Source organism: Jatropha curcas, unplaced genomic scaffold, assembly GCF_041381405.1.
Source record: "Jatropha curcas cultivar XTBG-Jc1 unplaced genomic scaffold, XTBG_Jcur_1.0 HiC_scaffold_76_pilon, whole genome shotgun sequence".
In the NCBI taxonomy this organism is placed as follows: Eukaryota; Viridiplantae; Streptophyta; class Magnoliopsida; order Malpighiales; family Euphorbiaceae; genus Jatropha; species Jatropha curcas.
This window is the reverse complement of record NW_028322342.1, coordinates 52,500-74,352: the sequence shown is the minus strand read 5'-3', so window position 1 is coordinate 74,352 and position 21,853 is coordinate 52,500. Positions and strand designations below refer to the sequence as shown.

Genomic DNA, 21,853 nt, shown 5'->3' with positions numbered 1-21,853 from the left:
TCACTATTGACGCGAGAGTCCTCATCGAAAAATCAATTTTTGTTCTATGATTTCATTTTCGTTTTCATTTCTATTCTTCACCGGAAAATTAACATCTATTCTACAATTTCATTTTTACTTTTATTTTTGTTCTTATAAGAAAATTGATTTTTATTCTACGATTTCGCTTTCATTTAGTTTTTTTCATCTTCTTCTTTCTGTATTTTATTCCTCATAGATTTCATTCTTCTTGAGATATTCTGCTCCATCGGTGTTGGTTGCAATTCTATATATATTTTTTAAGGTGAGTTATTTTATTGATTACTATATATATATATATCGTTGAATCGGAAACCTAATTTTCGACTGTTTAGTTTTCCAATTATGGAACCGAAACCATAATTTATTTCGTATATATACCTAGTTTTTCTGTTTGTACTTTTTCCTAATTTTTCGCTTTATTTACATTTTGTTTTTCATTTTTTGTTTTATTATTTTATTCCTTCATTTTTGGTTTTCTTACTTCGTTTCTATTGGTTTATTTTTGTTTGTTGTAGAATACATCTTTTTTTTTTATACTATTTGTATGTATGAGGGTGTGATGTGGATTCATTAAGGTTAGGTTGTGAATTATTAATTTATTTTTTACCAAAAATTAGTTTATCTTCATTTCTAATATCGACGTTTTCATTTCTAATATCGTTTTAAAATTGACACTTGTCTAGTAATTTAGGGGCTCTATTAAAATACGATAAAATTTGAATCTAAGGTGAAATTGTAATTGAATGTGACCCCCTTATTCGGACAATATATGCTATAATTTGAATTCAACTTGCAGTTGTGATAAAAAGTTCAAAGTAAGTGTCTGAGTGATTTTATAGTATTTTATAGTATAATTTAGCTAACTCATTCTTTGGGGTAAAGTTAATTCAAATATAAGTTATAGGACCCATATTTAATATATATAATTCATTAATTTTGATCAATTTCAAATTGGGGTATAATTGTGACAAAACATTTTAGTTGGAGTGCTTGAGGGGTTAAGTTGGATTTAGGGTGAAATTGTTACAAGACGCAAAGTTTGAAGGTTTAATGGTTTACCCAAATTTTGAATAGACAATTGAAATCATCTTTATTCATTATTTAATAAAAAGTCTCTTACAGATTTTCAAATAAATTAATTTATTTTTTGTCATTTTAAAGTCATAAAAATGGGAGTGACTTGTTTTACCCGATTTATGGGCTCACTGTGAACCAAACCAATGAAAAATTATTTTTTTATTAATTTGAAGGTATTTTTAATCATACAATGAAAAAAGAAAATGAAAATAATTTTTAAAATGTTCATAGCTATAGACCTCGTCATGACAAGTCTAATCTTAAAAATACACTATCAAGTTAGTAATTCAAAAAGCTTAATTATTTGAAACTTAAAAACTTTATAAAACTTTTTGATAAATTATAAAATTATGAAAAAACCAAACCATGACAACTATTTCATTTAAAACTAAATAGTTCTTAAGCATTGGAATCTCTAATTAGTTGTTTAATCATCATAGCACCACGCATTATTTTGGGAAAAAAAAAAATTTTTAGTTATGTCGTTTTCCTTTGAAATTTCCTTGAGATTTTCCTTTTGTATTCATCTCCTTATCCTACCATATCAAAGGATTGCGAGGTGTTAATTTATTTATAAAAAAAAAAGAAAAAAAAGAGAAATTGGCTTGTTTAGGGCCTATGTTTGGGTCAACAACAAAGTAAACTCAAAAGTTGAATTAATTGCGTTTGTCTTTAAACTCACTTATTTATTGTTACCTCTATGTTCTGTAATAAATTTCTAAAAACACATACATGTCAATTGATTACATCTTTTTGTCTTTAAATTTACTAATTTGTTGCCACCTCAATGTTTGTTTTGTCCCTAAATTTCCACAAACACGTAATAGTTAGATATTTCTGACCATATATTATATATATAATATATAATATATATATATATATATATTATATATATTAAAAAGATAAAGTCGAACCGTGTTTAAAAATCTTTAATTTAATTGATTTGATCTATAAGTGATGCCATGACTTCGGTCTAGAAAAATATTTTCCCTATAAATATCTCTTCATCTACATCTTAAATTCCTCAACAACATTTCTTTAATCCCTCATTATTTATAAGCAACTACCTACTGATTATGCCATCCTCCTTACACAAATTTCTCTCCTTCTACTCCCTTAATACTATGCTAGTAATTATATTATTCTTTCATGTCCTTACTTTTACTTCTACTACTACTATTCAAACTCAAGCAAATGCTCTTCTAAAATGGAAAGCTAGTCTTGATAATCAGAGCCAATCTGTCTTATCTTCTTGGTCTGCAACCAATGCTACTCCTTGCCATTGGTTTGGTATTCACTGTCATAAGGACAAAAGTATATCTGCAATAAGACTGGTGGATTCTCATTTAGGAGGTACACTTCAAAATCTTGATATTTTCTTATTTCCCAAACTTATTTGCTTTAACGTTCGCAACAACTCATTTCATGGGAACCTTCCTTCCTATTGGTAATCTTTCCAAACTCAATGTGTTGACTTGTCTATTAATTTAATCTCCGGTATCATTCCTCAAGGTGTTGGAGTATTAAGCTTTGTCACATACTTTGACTTGTCAAGCAACCTTCTGTCTGGTTCAATCCCAACTTCAATAGGAAACTTAACAAAGCTATCAGTTCTTTCACTTTATGAGAACCAATTTTCAGGTCCTATACCTCAACAACTTGGAACTTTGACATTTCTTACGATCCTTTCATTGTCATACAATAATTTCTCTAGTTCAATCCCAGCTTCCATAGGAAACTTGACGAAGGTATCAATTCTTTATCTTCATACCAACCGACTTTCTGGTTCCGTACCGTGGGAAGTTGGAATGTTGAGGTCCGTTACTGATTTGGAATTGTCAGACAATCAACTCACCGGTGCAATCCCAGCTTCTTTAGGGAACTTGACGAAGCTATCAAAACTTTATCTTTTTACCAACCGACTTTCTGATTCCATACCTTGGGAAGTTGGAATTCTGAAGTCCGTTACTGATTTGCGATTGTCATACAATCAACTCACCGGTGCAATCCCAGCTTCTATAGGAAACTTGACGAAGATATCAACTCTTTATCTTCATACCAACCAACTTTCTGGTTCCATACCGTGGGAAGTTGGAATGTTGAGGTCCGTTACTGATTTGGAATTGTCAGACAATCAACTCACCGGTGCAATCCCAGCTTCTATAGGGAACTTGACGAAGGTATCAAAACTTTATCTTTTTACCAACCGACTTTCTAGTTCCATACCGTGGGAAATTGGAATGTTGAGGTCCGTTACTGATTTGGAATTGTCAGACAATCAACTCACCGGTGCAATCCCAGCTTCCATAGGAAACTTGACGAAGCTATCAACTCTTTATCTTGATACCAACCGACTTTCTGGTTCAATACCATGGGAAGTTGGAATGTTGAGGTCCGTTACTCATTTGGAATTGGTATACAATCAACTCACCGGTGCAATCCCAGCTTCTATAGGGAACTTGACGAAGGTATCAAAACTTTATCTTTTTACCAACCGACTTTCTAGTTCCATACCGTGGGAAATTGGAATGTTGAGGTCCGTTACTGATTTGGAATTGTCAGACAATCAACTCACCGGTGCAATCCCAGCTTCCATAGGAAACTTGACGAAGCTATCAACTCTTTATCTTGATACCAACCGACTTTCTGGTTCCATACCGTGGGAAGTTGGAATGTTGAGGTCCGTTACTGATTTGGGATTGTCAGAAAATCAACTCACCGGTGCAATCCCAGCTTCCATTAACAACCTTACTCTCTTAGAAACATTAGAAATATATGAAAATAGATTGGGAGGTCACCTACCAAATGACATATGCCTTGGTGGGCAACTTCAACAGTTCAGTGCAATGGGAAACAATTTTACGGGTCCCATACCAATGAGCCTTAAAAATTGTAGCAGCTTGAGAAGAATCCGTCTTGACAGAAACCAACTCACAGGAAATATATCTCAAGATTTTGGGATATATCCACACTTAAACTATTTGGATTTAAGTGATAACAAATTCTATGGGGAGCTTTCATGGAAATGGGAAGATTTTCACAATTTGTCAACTTTGAAAATCTCCAAGAATAATGTATCAGGCACAATTCCATCTGAACTCTGCAAGGCAACTCAATTGCAATTGCTTGACCTCTCATCTAATCATCTTGTGGGGAATATACCGAAAAAACTGGGAAAGTTACAATTATTTTACCTTTATCTTGGCAACAACAAGATTTCAGGTGACATTCCTAAAGAAATTGGTATGTTACGTGATCTTAATGATCTTAATTTGGCTGCAAATAATCTTAGTGGATCTCTTCCCAAACAGCTTGGTGAATGCTCAAACTTACTCTTCTTGAACCTCAGTAAAAATGAATTCTCAGGTAATATCCCCTCAGAGATTGGGAATTTACGCTCCCTAGAAAGCCTTGATCTAAGTTGCAATTTGTTCAAAAAAGAGATACCAGAGCAGCTTGGACAGTTGCAAAGACTAGAGATGTTGAATCTCTCCCACAATTTATTGTCAAGTTCTATTCCAACCTCTTGATTACTTGATAAGCTTAACATCGGTGGATATATCCTATAACAAGTTAAAGGGCCAGATTCCTAATATTAAAGCTTTCCGTGAGGCTCCATTTGAAGCACTGAGAAACAACAAAGGTTTGTGCGGTAATAACACCAACTTAAAGACTTGTCATTCCTTCATAATCAAAAAAACCATAGGAAAAAAAGACAAAAAAGTAATCAAACATATTGTTCTTCCAATCTTGTCCGCCAGTCTGTTTCTGTTCTTTCTCTTCATAGGATGTTTTTTCGTTTTCCGTCGAAGAAGTATAAGGAGAAAAGCCAAGTTAAGTAGTGAGGAAGGTGTTCATGCAATATGGAGCCCAGATAAAGATCTACAATATGAAAACATTATCGAGGCTACAGAAGGTTTTGATTCCAAGTATTGTGTTGGAGTGGGAGGGTATGGAGTTGTCTATAAAGCTGTTGCCAACAAGTAGAGTGGTTGCTGTGAAGAAACTTTATAACCAGTCACAAAATGATGAGATGTTGAATGTGAAAGCATTTGAAAATGAGATTGTTGCACTGACAAACATTCGCCATCGGAACATTGTGAAGTTATATGGATTTTGTTCTCATGCTAAACACTCATTTTTGATTTATAACTTCATAGAAAGAGGAAGTTTGAGAAAGATATTATGTGATAAAGAACAAGCAATGGAGTTAAATTGGGGTAAAAGGCTAAATGTTGTTAGAGGAATAGCTAGTGCATTGTCTTATATGCACCATGATTGCTTCCCTCCAATTATTCATCGAGACCTTTCCAGCAACAATGTCCTACTAGATTCAGAATTAGAAGCTCATGTCTCTGATTTCGGTACAGCAAGGCTCTTGATGCCCGATACATCAAATTGGACTGCATTTGCCGGAACATTTGGATACACAGCTCCAGGTAAACACCTTGACATCTTATTTAGTCTAAAATATATGTATTTGGCATATTTTGCACCATTATCATTATTGTAAACTGATGGGTGTATTGGAATTTTTTCTAGAGCTAGCTTACACAATGGTAGTCAATGAAAAATGTGATGTCTATAGCTTTGGTGTAGCACTGGAGATAATAATGGGAACACATCCAGGAGATTTCATTTCATCTCTTTCGTCATCTTCAGCAGCAACGAACCAGCAAACCCTATGGAAAGATGTGATTGACCAATGCCTACAAATTCCTCAAAAAAGAGATGCTGAAGGCTTGATTTATGTTTCCAAACTTGCATTTGCATGTTTGAGTATGAATCCTCAATCTCGGCCAACCATGGAACAAGTTTCTTCAAAACTAGTTGCTAAATGGCATCCATTAACAAAGCCATTTTCTGAAATCAAATTAGGAGAGCTTTTGCTTCAAGATGGCCAAGCTGGCTAATCCTTTATTATTGTTCATGTGTACATCTTATTTAAATTTCATCTATGATCTCTTTTTTTTTTTTTTTTTTTTTTGGTCAAACAACTCAATAAAATAAAAAGGTGCATGGTGAATGGGGTCTCTTAATTTCTTTCTTTTTTTGTTTTTTAAGAATGGAAGTCTCTTAATTTACATATGAACAAAGAATTTTATAGTTCATGTTTTATATTTTTAAAAGAAGTTTAGGTTTGTATATTCATTTATGATGTAAGTTTTATCGAGCTTATTACACTTAAATTGTTTGAATAAATGCTTGTGTAGTTGTGTGTAACATTACAATAATCAAATGAACCTTTAAATTGGAAATTTTTTTTTTTTTTGTCATTTTTATTCTAGGTCATATTTAAAAAAAAATGATTTAATTGCGTTAATATGTGGAGATTTATGATAATATATACGATATTGGTTAAAAAAAAAAATTGATAATTATGGAAAATTTATGCTGATTGGTATTTGTATTATTGGTGGAAGCAAAAAATTAGAGATTTATGATAATTTATAAGAAATTAGTTCAAATCAAAATTGCAACAAAATTTATGATAATTACAGGAGGTTATTACAATTAATATTTGTGTTATTTGTTATGATAATTATGGAAGATTAATGATAATTAATATTTGTGTTATTTGTTTAATGGCATGATCTATATTCCAACGAAACATTTATAATAATAGGATTATAAAATCAACAACCATAAAAGAATTCAAACTATATGAAAAAAAATACTCAATCCGTCTCATTTTATTTGCAGGGTTTGACAAAACACGCATATTAATAATTTAGTCAATAAAAGTTATTTTACCATTTTATATCCTTAACTAATTAAGATTAATAAAAGACATTCATTCAATCAAGAATCATAAATGTTATTATGAAAAAAGTAATTATTTACATTTCTAAATTTAAAAACCTTACAAACACTTTAGACATCCAAAACAAAAATGTTTTCATAATGTGACGACAAGAATGCCATGACCTTCAACATGAACACTGTTTAAAAATCTTTAGTTTTATTGATTCGGTTCATAAATGGAGTAGTAAAATTTAATGGGAATTTCATAAAGAAATTAGAGTAGTAATAATTGAATTATTGTTGTCCTTTAAGAGACCAAAAGGGTCCTATATATATTAGTACAACTTTTAGAATAATTATTTTCTTATTTTTTAATTATGATTTAATTTCACAAGTTGGAGCATTTTAATGTGTACAATTTTATAAATTATGGTATTCACTCGGTCAAAGTTAAATTAGAGGTATCACAAGATTTTTTGCAAAAAAAATAAAATAGTAAATTTATACATTAAACTTTTTTTTTTAAATGGTTCCTACACTTGGGGAAGGTAGTACCTTTTTTACTTATTCTAATAAGCATATTATAGTATATGTCAGATTTTGAAACTTTAGTTTAAAAATCTCATTTTGACCTAAATTATTAAAACAATATCAGTTTTGTTAGTGATTTACTTATTTACCTTTTCACGTAACTAGGTTTTTATTTTCTGTTTGGATGCTATTATTTGTCACTTTGAAACTAATGTTTTTCTTTTACTACTTTTTGTTTTAATGGCAGGCGTGAATTGCCTTTGGCAGCAAGACCAGAATGAGAGTCATCGTCAGTCACTATTGACGCGAGAGTCCTCATCGAAAAATCAATTTTTGTTCTATGATTTCATTTTCGTTTTCATTTCTATTCTTCACCGGAAAATTAATATCTATTCTACAATTTCATTTTTATTTTTATTTTTATTTTTGTTTTATCAGAAAATTGATTTTTATTCTACGATTTCGCTTTCATTTAGTTTTTTTCATCTTCTTCTTTCTGTATTTTATTCCTCATAAATTTCATTCTTCTTGAGATATTCTGCTCCATCGATGTTGATTGCGATTCTATATATAATTTTTTTGATTTCTAGGTGTCAGGTGAGTTATTTTATTGATTACTATATATATATATATATATATATATATACACACCTTATTTATCGTTGAATCGGAAACCTAATTTTCAACTATTTAGTTTTCCAATTATGGAACCGAAACCATAATTTATTTCGTATATATATCTAGTTTTTCTGTTTGTACTTTTTCCTAATTTTTCGCTTTATTTACATTTTTTTTCATTTTTGTTATTATTTTATTCCTTCATTTTTGGTTTTGTTACTTCGTTTTCTATTGGTTTATTTTTCTTTGTTGTAGAATACATCTTTTTTTATATTGTTTGTATGTATGAGGGTGTGACGTGGATTCATTAAGGTTAGGTTGTGAATTATTAATTTATTTTTTTACCAAAAATTAGGTTATCTTCATTTCTAATATCGACGTTTTCATTTCTAATATCGTTTTAAAATTGACACTTGTCTAGTAATTTAGGGGCTCTATTAAAATAAGATAAAATTTGAATCTAAGGTGAAATTGTAATTGAATGTGACCCCTTATTCAAACAATATATTGCTATAATTTGAATTCAACGTACAGTTGTGATAAAAAGTTAAAAGTAAGTGTCTGAGTGATTAAGGTCATTTTGGAGTGAAATCATTTAATCGTCAAAGTTCTTTGGGGTAAAGTTCTTTGGGGTATTTTATAGTATAATTTAGCTAACTCATTCTTTGAGGTAAAGTTAATTCAAGTATAAGTTATAGGACCCATATTTAATATATTAATTCATTAATTTTGATCAATTTCCAATTGGGGTATAATTGTGACAAAACATTTTAGTTGGAGTGCTTGAGGGATTAAGTTGGATTTAGGGTAAAATTGGTACAAGACGCAAAGTTTGAAGGTATCTAATGGTTTACCCAAATTTTGAATAGACAATTGAAATCATCTTTATTCATTATTTATAAAAAGTCTCTTATAGATTTTCAAATAAATTAATTTATTTTTTGTCATTTTAAAGTCATAAAAATTGGAGTGACTTGTTTTACTCGGTTTATGGGCTCACTATGAACCAAACCAATGAAAATTATTTTTTATTAATTTAAAGGTATTTTTAATCATACAATGAAAAAAGAAAATGAAAATAATTTTTAAAATGTTCATAGCTATAGACCTCGTCTTGACAAATCTAATCTTAAAAATACACTGTCAAGTTAGTAATTCAAAAAGCTTAATTATTTGAAACTTAAAAACTTTATAAAACTTTTTGATAAATTATAAAATTATGAAAACAAAAAATTTTTAGAGTCTTTGGTATTAGTTTTTATCTTATTAGTTAGGAAGAGTTTGTATGTCTGAACTATATTATTGAGTTGAATGATTAAGAAATGTTATATCAAGAACTGAATTAAAATTTGATTTGCAAAATATGTAAATATAAATAAGCAACTTATTATTAATTCAGTTCCATAAACAAACTTATTCTGAATTAAAATTTAGGATTCGAGCCTGTAATCCACCAAACAAAAACAAAGGGTTGTTCATAGAATTTCTTCTTTCCTTGAGTACACATAGAAAACTTATTTAGTACAATTCACAAAAACTAATATTAATGTAGAACTTAATGCAGCACAAGGAAAAAATGGTCACCAAATAAAGAGTAATCAGAAAAGAAAAAATCCTTGGGAAATGTACTGACTTTTAGGTGGGCTTTCCTCGATGAAGGTTGCAATTTCACATTCTACAAGTTACTTCCTCCTTCCTCTATTCTTTTTTTTTTTTTCTAATCAAATAAATAAATTGATTTTGCAACTAATTAGATTGACTCTTCCGATCATTCTTCTTATCCTCAAACCGTTCTTAATTTTTTCTACTGCACTTTCCAGGATTCATCTTGTTTTGAGAATTTATTTGCTCTTGACATGAGTTCTTCAAACGAGCACTAAGGACCAATATGAAGCGATTCAAACAAACTGTTATAATTATAATTTTCTCCATTGCACCTACGGCTACTTGGTTAACATTATCAACTTGCATCGCCAACTTTTGAAAATTTTCAATGTATTGCTTTAACATCACCCTTTCTTCCCCCTTTAAGTCGAGCAAATCAAAGGAGATCTTCTTAGCGGGGATACTAATAATGAATCTAGCTTGGAACATAAATCAATGTATTGCTTTATCTAAGCCATGTTGTGGGGTCCCTCCGATATGTGGGACCCACAAAAGTTTGAAGAAAAGAGAAAAAAAAACGTTTTGTTTGCAGAAGGAGAAAAAAAGGAAAAGTGTACGCGTGATTAACGCGTTAATGACGCATCCACTAAGCAAAACACACAAAAATAAAAGAATATGAATACACAATTAATGTAGAGAATTTTAGGAAAGGGTTCTTAAAATTAGAAAAGAGAGAAAATAGTAAGGATAATTTTTAGGGTCTTTTGGGAAACACTTAAAGTACCACTATTTTTGTAATCTTTTTTGTACCTAATTTTTAGTGGAAGAATTATTTCGAGTTTTTGTCCCGTGGACGTAGCCCATAACAGTTGAAAGGTGAACCACGTAAATCTCGGTGTCCTTATTTTTCATCTGACGACATTTATAGTAATTATTTAATTTTTTACCGTGGTTATTATTTCTGGTAGATTCGATCGTCAATATTCAATACGTAATTATTGGAGGTATATGTGGTAATAGTAATTTAATCATCATAGCACCATGCATTATTTTGGAAAAAAAAATTTTTTCAGTTATGTCGTTTTCTTTTGAAATTTCCTTGAGATTTCCTTTTGTATTCATCTCCTTATCCTAGCATATCAAAGGATTGCGGGTGTTAATTTATTTATAAAAAATAGAAAACAAAGAGAATATTGGCTTGTTTAGGGCCTATGCTTGGGTCAACAACAAAGTAAACTCAAAAGTGGAATTAATTGCGTTTGTCTTTAAACTTACTTATTAGTTGTTACCTCTATGTTCTGTAATAAATTTCTAAAAACACATACACGTCAATTAATTACATCTTTTTGTCTTTAAAATTACTTATTTGTTGACACCTCAATGTTCTGTTTTGTCCTTAAATTTCCACAAACATGTAATAGTTAGATATTTCTAACCACATATATATATATATTTTTAAAAAATAAAGTCGAACCCTGTTTAAAAATCTTTAGTTTAATTGATTGGATCTATAAGTGGTGCCATGACTTCAGTCTGGAAAAATTTTTCCCTATAAATATCTCTTCATCTAGTCTTAAATTCCTCAACAACATTTCTCTAATCCCTCATTATTTATAAGCAACTACCTACTGATTATGCCATCCTCCTTACACAAATCTCTCTCCTTCTTCTCCCTTAATACTATGCTAGTAATTATATTATTCTTTCGTGTCCTTACTTTTACTTCTACTACTACTATTCAAACTCAAGCAAATGCTCTTCTAAAATGGAAAGCTAGTCTTGATAATCAGAGCCAATCTGTCTTATCTTCTTGGTCTGCAACCAGTGCTATTCCTTGCCATTGGTTTGGTATTCATTGTCATAAGGATAAAAGTATCTCTGCAATAAGACTGGTGGATTCTCAGTTAGAAGGTACACTTCAAAATCTTGATATTTTCTTATTTCCCAAACTTATTTGCTTTAACGTTCGCAACAACTCATTTCATGGGAACCTTCCTTCCTATATTGGTAATCTTTCCAAACTCAATCTGTTTGACTTGTCTATTAATTTAATCTCCGGTATCATTCCTCAAGGTGTTGGAGTATTAACCTTTGTCACATACTTTGACTTGTCAAGCAACCTTTTGTCTAGTTCAATCCCAACTTCAATAGGAAACTTAACGAAGCTATCAGTTCTTAAACTTTATGAGAACCAATTTTCAGGTCCCATACCTCAACAACTTGGAACTTTGACATTTCTTACGATCCTTTCATTGTCATACAATAATTTCTCTAGTTCAATCCCAGCTTCCATAGGGAACTTGACGAAGGTATCAAAACTTTATCTTTATAACAACCGACTTTCTGGTTCTATACCTTGGGAAGTTGGAATGTTGAGGTCCATTACTGATTTGGAATTGTCACACAATCAACTCACCGATGCAATCCCAGCTTCCATAGGGAACTTGACGAAGGCATCAAAACTTTATCTTTATTCCAACCGACTTTCTAGTTCTATACCTTGGGAAGTTGGATTGTTGAGGTGCGTTATTGATTTGGATTTGTCAGACAATCAACTCACAGGTGCAATCCCAGCTTCCATAGGGAACTTGACGAAGGCATCAATACTTTATCTTTATACTAACCAACTTTCTGGTTCTATACCTTGGGAAGTTGGAATGTTGAGGTCCGTTACTGATTTGGAATTGTCAGACAATCAACTCACCGGTGCAATCCCAGCTTCCATAGGGAACTTGACGAAGGCATCAATTCTTTATCTTCATACCAACCGACTTTCTGGTTCTATACCTAGGGAAGTTGGAATGTTGAGGTCCGTTACTAATTTGGAATTGTCAGACAATCAACTCACCGGTGCAATCCCAGCTTCCATAGGGAACTTGACGAAGGCATCAATGCTTTATCTTTATACCAACCGACTTTCTGGTTCTATACCCTGGGAAGTTGGAATGTTGAGGTCCGTTACTGAGTTGGAATTGGCAGACAATCAACTCACCGGTGCAATCCCAGCTTCCATAGGGAACTTGACGAAGGCATCAATGCTTTATCTTTATACCAACCGACTTTCTGGTTCTATACCTTGGGAAGTTGGAATGTTGAGGTCCGTTACTGATTTGGAATTGTCAGACAATCAACTCACCGGTGCAATCCCAGCTTCCATAGGGAAATTGACGAAGGCATCAATGCTTTATCTTCATACCAACCGACTTTCTGGTTCTATACCTTGGGAAGTTGGAATGTTGAGGTCCCTTACTGATTTGGAATTGTCAGACAATCAACTCACCGGTGCAATCCCAGCTTCCATAGGGAACTTGACGAAGGCATCAATGCTTTATCTTCATACCAACCAACTTTCTGGTTCTATACCTTGGGAAGTTGGAATGTTGAGGTCCGTTACTGATTTGGAATTGTCAAACAATCAACTCACCGGTGCAATCCCAGCTTCCATAGGGAAGTTGACGAAGGTATCAAAACTTTATATTTCTATCAACCGACTTTCTGGTTCTATAGCTTGGGAAGTTGGAATGTTGAGGTCCGTTACTAATTTGGAATTGTCAGACAATCAACTCACCGGTGCAATCCCAGCTTCCATTAACAACCTTACTCTCTTAGAAAAATTAGAAATATATGAAAATAGATTGGGAGGTCACCTACCAAATGACATATGCCTTGGTGGGCAACTTCAACATTTCATTGCAAGGGGAAACAATTTTACGGGTCCCATACCACGAAGCCTTAAAAATTGTAGCAGCTTGATAAGACTCCGTCTTGAGAGAAACCAACTCACAGGAAATATATCTCAAGATTTTGGGATATATCCACACTTAAACTATTTGGATTTAAGTGATAACAAATTCTATGGCGAGCTTTCATGGAAATGGGAAGATTTTCACAATTTGTCAACTTTGAAATTCTCCAAGAATAATATATCAGGCACAATTCCATCTGAACTCAGCAAGGCAACTCAATTGCATTTGCTTGACCTCTCATCTAATCATCTTGTGGGGAATATACCGAAAAAATTGGGAAAGTTACAATTATTTTACCTTTATCTTGGCAACAACAAGATTTCAGGTGACATTCCTAAAGAAATTGGTAAGTTACGTGATCTTTATGTTCTTAATTTGGCTGCAAATAATCTTAGTGGATCTATTCCCAAACTGCTAGGTGAATGCTCAAACTTACTCTTCTTGAACCTCAGTAAAAATGAATTCTCTAGTAATATCCCCTCAGAGATTGGCAATTTACGCTTTCTACAAAGCCTTGATCTAAGTTACAATTTGTTTAAAAAAGAGATACCAGAGCAGCCTGGACAGTTGCAAAGACTAGAGATGTTGAATCTCTCCCACAATTTATTGTCAAGTTCTATTCCAACTACTTGATTACTTGATAAGCTAAACATCGGTGGATATATCTTATAATAAGTTAAAGGGCCAGATTCCTAATATTAAAGCTTTCCGTGAGGCTCCATTTGAAGCACTGAGAAACAACAAAGACTTGTGCGGTAATAACACCAACTTAAAGACTTGTGATTCCTTCACAATAAAAAAAACCATAGGAAGAAAAGACAAAAAAGTAATCAAACATATTGTTCCTCCAATCTTGTCCGCCAGTTTGTTTCTGTTCTTTCTCTTCATAGGATGTTTTTTCATTTTCCGTCGAAGAAGTATAAGGAGAAAAGCCAAGTTAAGTAGTGAGGAAGGAGTTCATGCAATATGGAGCCCAGATAAAGATCTACAGTATGAAAACATTATCGAGGCTACAGAAGGTTTCGATTCCAAGTATTGTATTGGAGTGGGAGGGTATGGAGTTGTCTATAAAGCTGTGTTGCCAACAGGTAGAGTGGTTGCTGTGAAGAAACTTCATAACCAGTCACAAAATGATGAGATGTTGAATGTGAAAGCATTTGAAAATGAGATTGTTGCACTGACAACATTCGCCATCGGAACATTGTGAAGTTATATGGATTTTGTTCTCATGCTAAACACTCATTTTTGATTTATAACTTCATAGAAAGAGGAAGTTTGAGAAAGATATTATGTGATAAAGAACAAGCAATGGAGTTAAATTGGAGTAAAAGGCTAAATGTTGTTAAAGGAATAGCTAATGCACTGTCTTATATGCACCATGATTGCTTCCCTCCAATTATTCATCGAGACCTTTCCAGCAACAATGTCCTACTAGATTCAGAATTAGAAGCTCATGTCTCTGATTTCGGGACAGCAAGGCTCTTGATGCCGGATACATCAAATTGGACTGCATTTGCCAGAACATTTGGATACACAGCTCCAGGTAAACACCTTGACATCTTAATTAGTCTAAAATATATGTATTTGACATATTTTGCACCATTATCATTATTATAAACTAATGGGTGTATTGGAAATTTTCCAGAGCTAGCTTACACAATGGTAGTCAATGAAAAATGTGATGTTTATAGCTTTGGTGTGGTAGCACTGGAGATAATAATGGGAACACATCCAGGAGATTTCATTTCATATCTTTCGTCATCTTCAGCAACAACGAACCAGCAAACCCTATGCATGTTTGAGTATGAATCCTCAATCTCGGCCAACCATGGAACAAGTTTCTTCAAAACTAGTTGCTAAATGCCATCCATTAACAAAGCCATTTTCTGAAATCAAATTAGGAGAGCTTTTGCTTCAAGATGGCCAAACTGGCTAATTCGTTATTATTGTTCATGTGTACATTTATGATGTAAGTTTTATCGAGCTTATTACACTTAAATTGTTTGAATAAATGCTTGTGTAGTTGTGTGTAACATTACAATAATCGAATGAACCTTTAAATTGGAAAATATTTTTTTTCTCATTTTTATTCTGTCATTTTTTTAAAAAAATATATGATTTAATTGCGTTAAAAAATAAAATTTTTGATAATTATGGAAAATTTATGCTGATTGGTATTTGTATTATTGGTGGAAGCAAAAAATTAGAGATTTATGATAATTTATGAGAAATTAGTTCAAGTTCAAAATTGCAACAAAATTTATGATAATTACGAGAGGTTATTATAATTAATATTTGTGTTATTTGTTATGATAATTATGGAAGATTAATGATAATTAATATTTTTGTTATTTGTTTAATGGCATGATCTATATTCCAACGAAACATATATAATAATAGGATTATAAAATCAACAACCACAAAAGAATTCAAACTATATGATAAAAAATACTCGATCCGTCTCATTTTATTTACATAGTTTGACAAAACACACGTATTAATAATTTAGTCAACAAAAGTTATTTTTCATTTTCTATCCTTAACTAATTAAGATATTAATAAAAGTCATTCATTCAATCAACAATCATAAATGTTATTACAAATATTATTATGAAAAAAGTAATTATTTACATTTCTAATAAAATAGAAATAACAAGTAAATAAAATAAGTCGGAGGGGGTATTAATTATAACTTACATATTTTAATTGTACAAACTGTAAAATGTAATAATAATATTGAGTAACTAGTTGTGCAGGTCTTTATCTATTTAGATTAGTAATTTGAATGCAAGTAGTTTTATTTAAACTTTACAACTTTATAGAACTTTTTGATACATTATAAAATTATGAAAAAGCCAAACAATGACATCATTGTATCTATGACAACAAGCCTTGGGGGTCGCTCACCCAATTACAAGCATATTGGGCGGACTAGATGTCACGATCCGTTTTCATGGGTCAAACTAGCACTAGAGCCTAAGTAAATTTAAAACCCTCAAAGCCCGTAATAAGTCTAAGTTACAAAATTCAACTATATCAATGTCAATTTTAAACATTCAGCCCGTATTGTCATGCACCATAAATCTCATAATTATTTTTACTTTGTCCCAAATTTAACATCTTAAACATTTTATAGTTCGGATCAATCTTGTAATTCACTACATTCATAATATGAGCTATCAGTTACATGCACTTAGAAAAATAATTAAAACATTTATGGGTTCATAAATCATTATACCTATTTTAATACATGGCCAGAGGTACATAAATCCTACAACTGCGGAGTTCACTAACAGATTAATATAAATAAGTTTGGGTACATATAACTACATAATTTAAATAACTACTGATTTTAAAAGTTATTATTTCTAGCTCTGCAGGGAACGAGACAGAGCTTTAATCGGGACAAGAAATATTTACTTCCTAAAAAAATTAAACAAAAGAAATGTGAATTTAATAATGTATGATAATTATTGCATAATACAAGCATTTACACCAAATGCTTCCTAAAATACTAAAATAAACATTCATCCAATGAAACACATGACATATCATCAGCACTCACAAATAATTACACTTTCAAGTAATCAAACACGTGGAAATTGACCTGTGGCGTCACCAAAACCCCCGATGAGCCGTCCTCACACGTGGCCCATCCTCTCATAACGTGTCACTAAGGAGTTGATCCCCCATATATGGCCGACCGATCTAATCCTCACTTGACCAGCTCTCTCATTTTTCTTATACTCTCTTTTCATTTCCACACCTATAGGCGGTCATCCTGTGGTTTTCCATATAATCCATATCATCAAATGCACACAGGGATACCAATCTTCTATACATGGCTGATGGTATCAAAGACTACCCTCACAAATCCATGGTAACCCACTTCATTCTAATTCCACACAAACAAGGCATAGCAATATCACAATCAAATAATCAAACATCGCATTTAAATGCAACACATTAACAACAAAAAAATCATGCAAATGTACAAATAGATTTTCATATATAAATACAAATAAACATAAGAGTATTAAACACGAATAATATATAACTGATATTTAAAAAATAAAATAAACAAGTAAATAAATAAACAAATAAAGCCGAAGCATTATATAATAATGAGTTTATGTATGATGCATATGGTATATATACAACCTATTATTACTTACATTGCTAAATGAAAAAAACACCATAATTTCAAGTCCTAACTTATTGAAGCAGTAAATAATTAGAGCGATCTAAACGAAATGGCATTCGAACGAGAGAAGAGAATTGAATTGAATTAAGTACTCTATTTTAAATATATCAAGTTAAAGAATTATTTGAAATAAATATATTAACTTAACTATTAAATATAACTAGCGTAGATCCCAGCGAAATTTTGACAGAACCTCCCCTAAAATTAGATTAAAACCACCTGCTTAAGACTACAATTCAAGAATAAATTCTCAAAGCTCATCCATCGAGCAATTCATCTAAACATTTACTCAATTCACATAGTCCATCCGACCTAGACAACATTTATTAACCATTAAGCATACATATATGCATTTAATAATTCTAAGATTCTAAACCAATTAATTAATCACAATCGGCTACTATAAAATACTGTAAACCAATCAAGATTAATTTATTTATAACAGACTAAAATATTCTATTTATATATAAAATATTCAAATAATCTAATTTCTTATTATTTAATTATATCTACTTCAATAATCATCTAATCTAACTTAAAGACTAAAATATCTACTTCCTAGCAAAAATTAAATCTACTACTTCAAGTATTCCAATTTATCTTTCATGTTTCCATTTATAACATTTATTCTAAATGACTAGTATTCTTAATTTATCAGAATTAAGTGAGTTTATCTACCGAGGTTTTCCTAGCAGAAATCACATTCAATTAAATATTTATTCGGAATTGACTAAATCAACTAATAATCTTAAATTTGAAATTTATATAAAAATTAAGAATTGATCTAAGAGCGTACCAATAGAAAATGGGACTACAATTTCGTGAGCAAAGTTGATTCTGACTCTTGGGGCCACCGGGGACCCGCCGGACCGCAGCCTTCGCCGCCTCCTGCGGTGGCCGGTAAATCCCAAACAACCCAGAATTTTGTAATACTTACACCAAAATGCTCGAAACCACTCGTAGAAGCTGAATAATTTGGTGTCGTTTTGAGGAGATAGTGGCTCGTTTGGCCGGATCGACCGCCACAGCCATCTCCACGCCGCCGTTCATGGTGGTTTCAGTTCCCTCCACCAAATCCGTCGATTCTTGGATGGAAAATGTTCACACAAGAGGGAGGAACTGATCAGAACTCACCTTGAGGCCTTCAGCCGCTTGAATCGAGCTAATCGTCGAAAATCAAAAATTAGAAGTTGTCGGAGGTGACAGTCTCATTTCGCGCCATTGGGGACTCTTGCTGCGTGAAAGGAAGCCGGAAACGTGATCGGCGGTTCTTTGGGAACCGGTCGCCACTCGCTCTCGTCGTGCGATGGTCGGAAAACGGGAAAGGAGGGAGAGGGAGGAACGGCGCCGCTCGAGACCCAGGAAGAAGAGGAGAGAAAGGGGAAAAAAAAAAAAAGCAAGAAAAGAAAAGGCTGGTTTCTAGACTATTCCGGTTCGATCCGAACCGGTTTGCTTCAATTCAGTGATTTGGCTCAATCTTTGCTTGTTTAAGGGTTTTTCACCTGATTTTCGAAAAATTCAAACTGATTTATAGATCTAGTTTAGTAATAAAAAATAATTTTTGCTAAATCTCATAGTTTAAAATTTAAAATTAAAATTTTAAATGCAAAATTTCGGATCGTTTTACCATACCTATTTGAAAGAGACAGAGAGAGGCTACTTTTATTTAAAACTAAATAAATAAATAAATGAATAGTTCTTAAGCATTGCAATTTCTAACAAATTATTTAATCACCATGGCACCCTTTTTTATTTCTTACTTTTTATCACTATTTTTGGGAAAAAATATATTTTTATTTATGTTGTTTTCCTTTGAAAATTTGCTTTCATTTCCTTTTTCTGTTCTTCTCACGTACTACTATGTTATTAATTATATTATCTTTCCATGTCCTTGATTTTGCTTCTGCTGCTATTCAAACTCAAGCAAATGCCTTTCTAAAGTGGAAAGCTAGTCTTGAAACAAAAAGCTAATGATGTAAACGAGGTAAGCCGCTTATGAACTATTTAAAGATTCGGCTCGGTAAAAGCTCGCTTGAACTCGTTCAATAAGATTATCGAGCTAAGTTCGAGCTTGGGTCATTAGCTCACGAGCCAGTTTTATCGAGCCGAGCTCTCGAGTTAACTCGTGAGCCAAAATCAATTAAAACCTACATTAAAACGACGTCATTTTGATTAATATATTTCTAACTCTAGCTCTGCTCATTTATGGTTATCAAGCTAAGCCCAAATCAAGCTCGAGCTTGGCTATTTTTAAACGAGCCCAGCTCGAGCTTAGATTTCCGAGTTTGAAACGAACTCGAGCCAAGTTCGAGCTCGAGTATATCCTTGTTGAGTCGAGCTTGAGCTCACTAAAGCTCGACTCGGCTCGTTTACAGCCCTATTTAGAGTCAATTTATCTTGTCTTCGTGGTCTCTAACCGATGCTACTCCTTGTAACTGGAAACTTGACAAAAAGTATCAAGTTTACAAATATATTACAATAGATTGGGAGGTCACCTACCATATGGCATATGCCTTAGTGGATGACTTAAATATTTCGCTGCATATGGAAATGATTTTAGGGGTGGCATCCCAAAAGGCCCTCAAAATTGCAACTCCTTGTTAAGACTCCATCTTGACAGAATCCAATGCATAGGAAATATATCTCAAGATTTTGGGATATCCATATATATATATATATATATATATATATGAACTATTTAATTTATGCCATAACAAGTTCTATAGTGAGTTTTCATGAAAATGGGAAGGTTTTCATAATTTGTCAACTTTAACAATAATATATTTAGCTTAAATCCTGAATGTTGTTTTTGACTGGTCAAAACGCTAAACGCTATCTTTTATAGTATTCGATAACATAATATTTGAACTAGCTTTTAGAGATTGAAGTAGCGTTTATAAAAAGTTAACTCATGTGACGTTTAACGTTTTAGCGTTTCATGAAAAGCTACTCAAACAACTAACAACTATAAAAACAACTAATTTGCTATACACGCACTAAAGCATTTCTTGTGGCTCCATTTGAAGCCGTAAGAAGCAACAAAGGTTTACGCGGTAACCATACCAACTTAAAAACTTGTGGTTCCTTCGTAATAAAAAAAAGAAAAAAATCAATCTTATTGTTCTCCAATCTTGTCTACTAGTCAATCAAATAATATTTTTCAAAATAAATTATTTTCAAGCACAAATGGAATCTTCATTAAGCAAATTTAAGTGATAATATTCCAGTTAGTTGTGTTACTTTCTTTTGCAGGTATACTGCATCTAGCTTAGTAAATAAGGGATCCATTCACCCATCTTTGAAAGAAAAAAAAATTATTTGCTAATCCTAAGAAAAAATTTTATGGACTAAAAAAAATTATTCAATTTTATTCATAAAAATAGAACTAAAGTGAAATAATCAATTAAAACCTACATTAAAACGACGTCATTTTGATTAATATATTTCGAGCTCTAGCTCTGCTCATTTATGGTTATCAAGCTAAGCCCGAATCAAGCTTGAGCTTGGCTATTTTTAAACAAGCCCAGCTCGAGCTTAGATTTCCGAGTTTGAAACGAACTCGAGCCAAGCTCGAGCTCGAGTATATCCTTGTTGAGTTGAGCTCGAGCTCACTAAAGCTCGACTCGGCTCGTTTACGGCCCTATTTAGAGTCAATTTATCTTGTCTTCTTGGTCTCCAACCGATGCTACTCCTTGTAACTGGAAACTTGACAAAAAGTATCAAGTTTACAAATATATTACAATAGATTGGGAGGTCACCTACCATATGGCATATGCCTTAGTGGATGACTTAAATATTTCCCTGCATATGGAAATGATTTTAGGGTTGGCATCCCAAAAGGCCTTCGAAATTGCAACTCCTTGTTAAGACTCCATCTTGACAGAATCCAACGCATAGGAAATGTATCTCAAGATTTTGGGATATATATATATATATATATATATATATATATATATATAATATATATATATGAACTATTTAATTTATGCCGTAACAAGTTCTATAGTGAGTTTTCATGAAAATGGGAAGGTCTTCATAATTTGTCAACTTTAACAATAATATTTAGCTTAAATCCTGAACGCTGTTTTTAACTGGTCAAAATGCTAAACGTTGTTTTTTATAGTATTCGATAATATAACATTTGAACTATCTTTTAGAGATTGAAGTAACGTTTTATAAAAAGTTAACTCATGTGACGTTTAATGTTTTAGCGTTTCATGAAAAGCTACTCAAACAACTAACAACTACAAAAACAACTAATTTGCTGTACACGCACTAAAGCATTTCTTGTGGCTCCATTTGAAGC

The 21,853-nt window shown here is 32.2% G+C and overlaps 2 pseudogenes; both read left to right on the top strand.

Annotated features, from left to right (window-relative positions):
• Positions 1–2,103: 2,103 nt before the first annotated feature.
• On the top strand, positions 2,104–6,083 carry LOC149492222 (uncharacterized; annotated as a pseudogene).
• A 5,196-nt stretch (positions 6,084–11,279) lies between these two features.
• Positions 11,280–15,279, top strand: LOC110008722 (uncharacterized; annotated as a pseudogene).
• Positions 15,280–21,853: the final 6,574 nt, after the last annotated feature.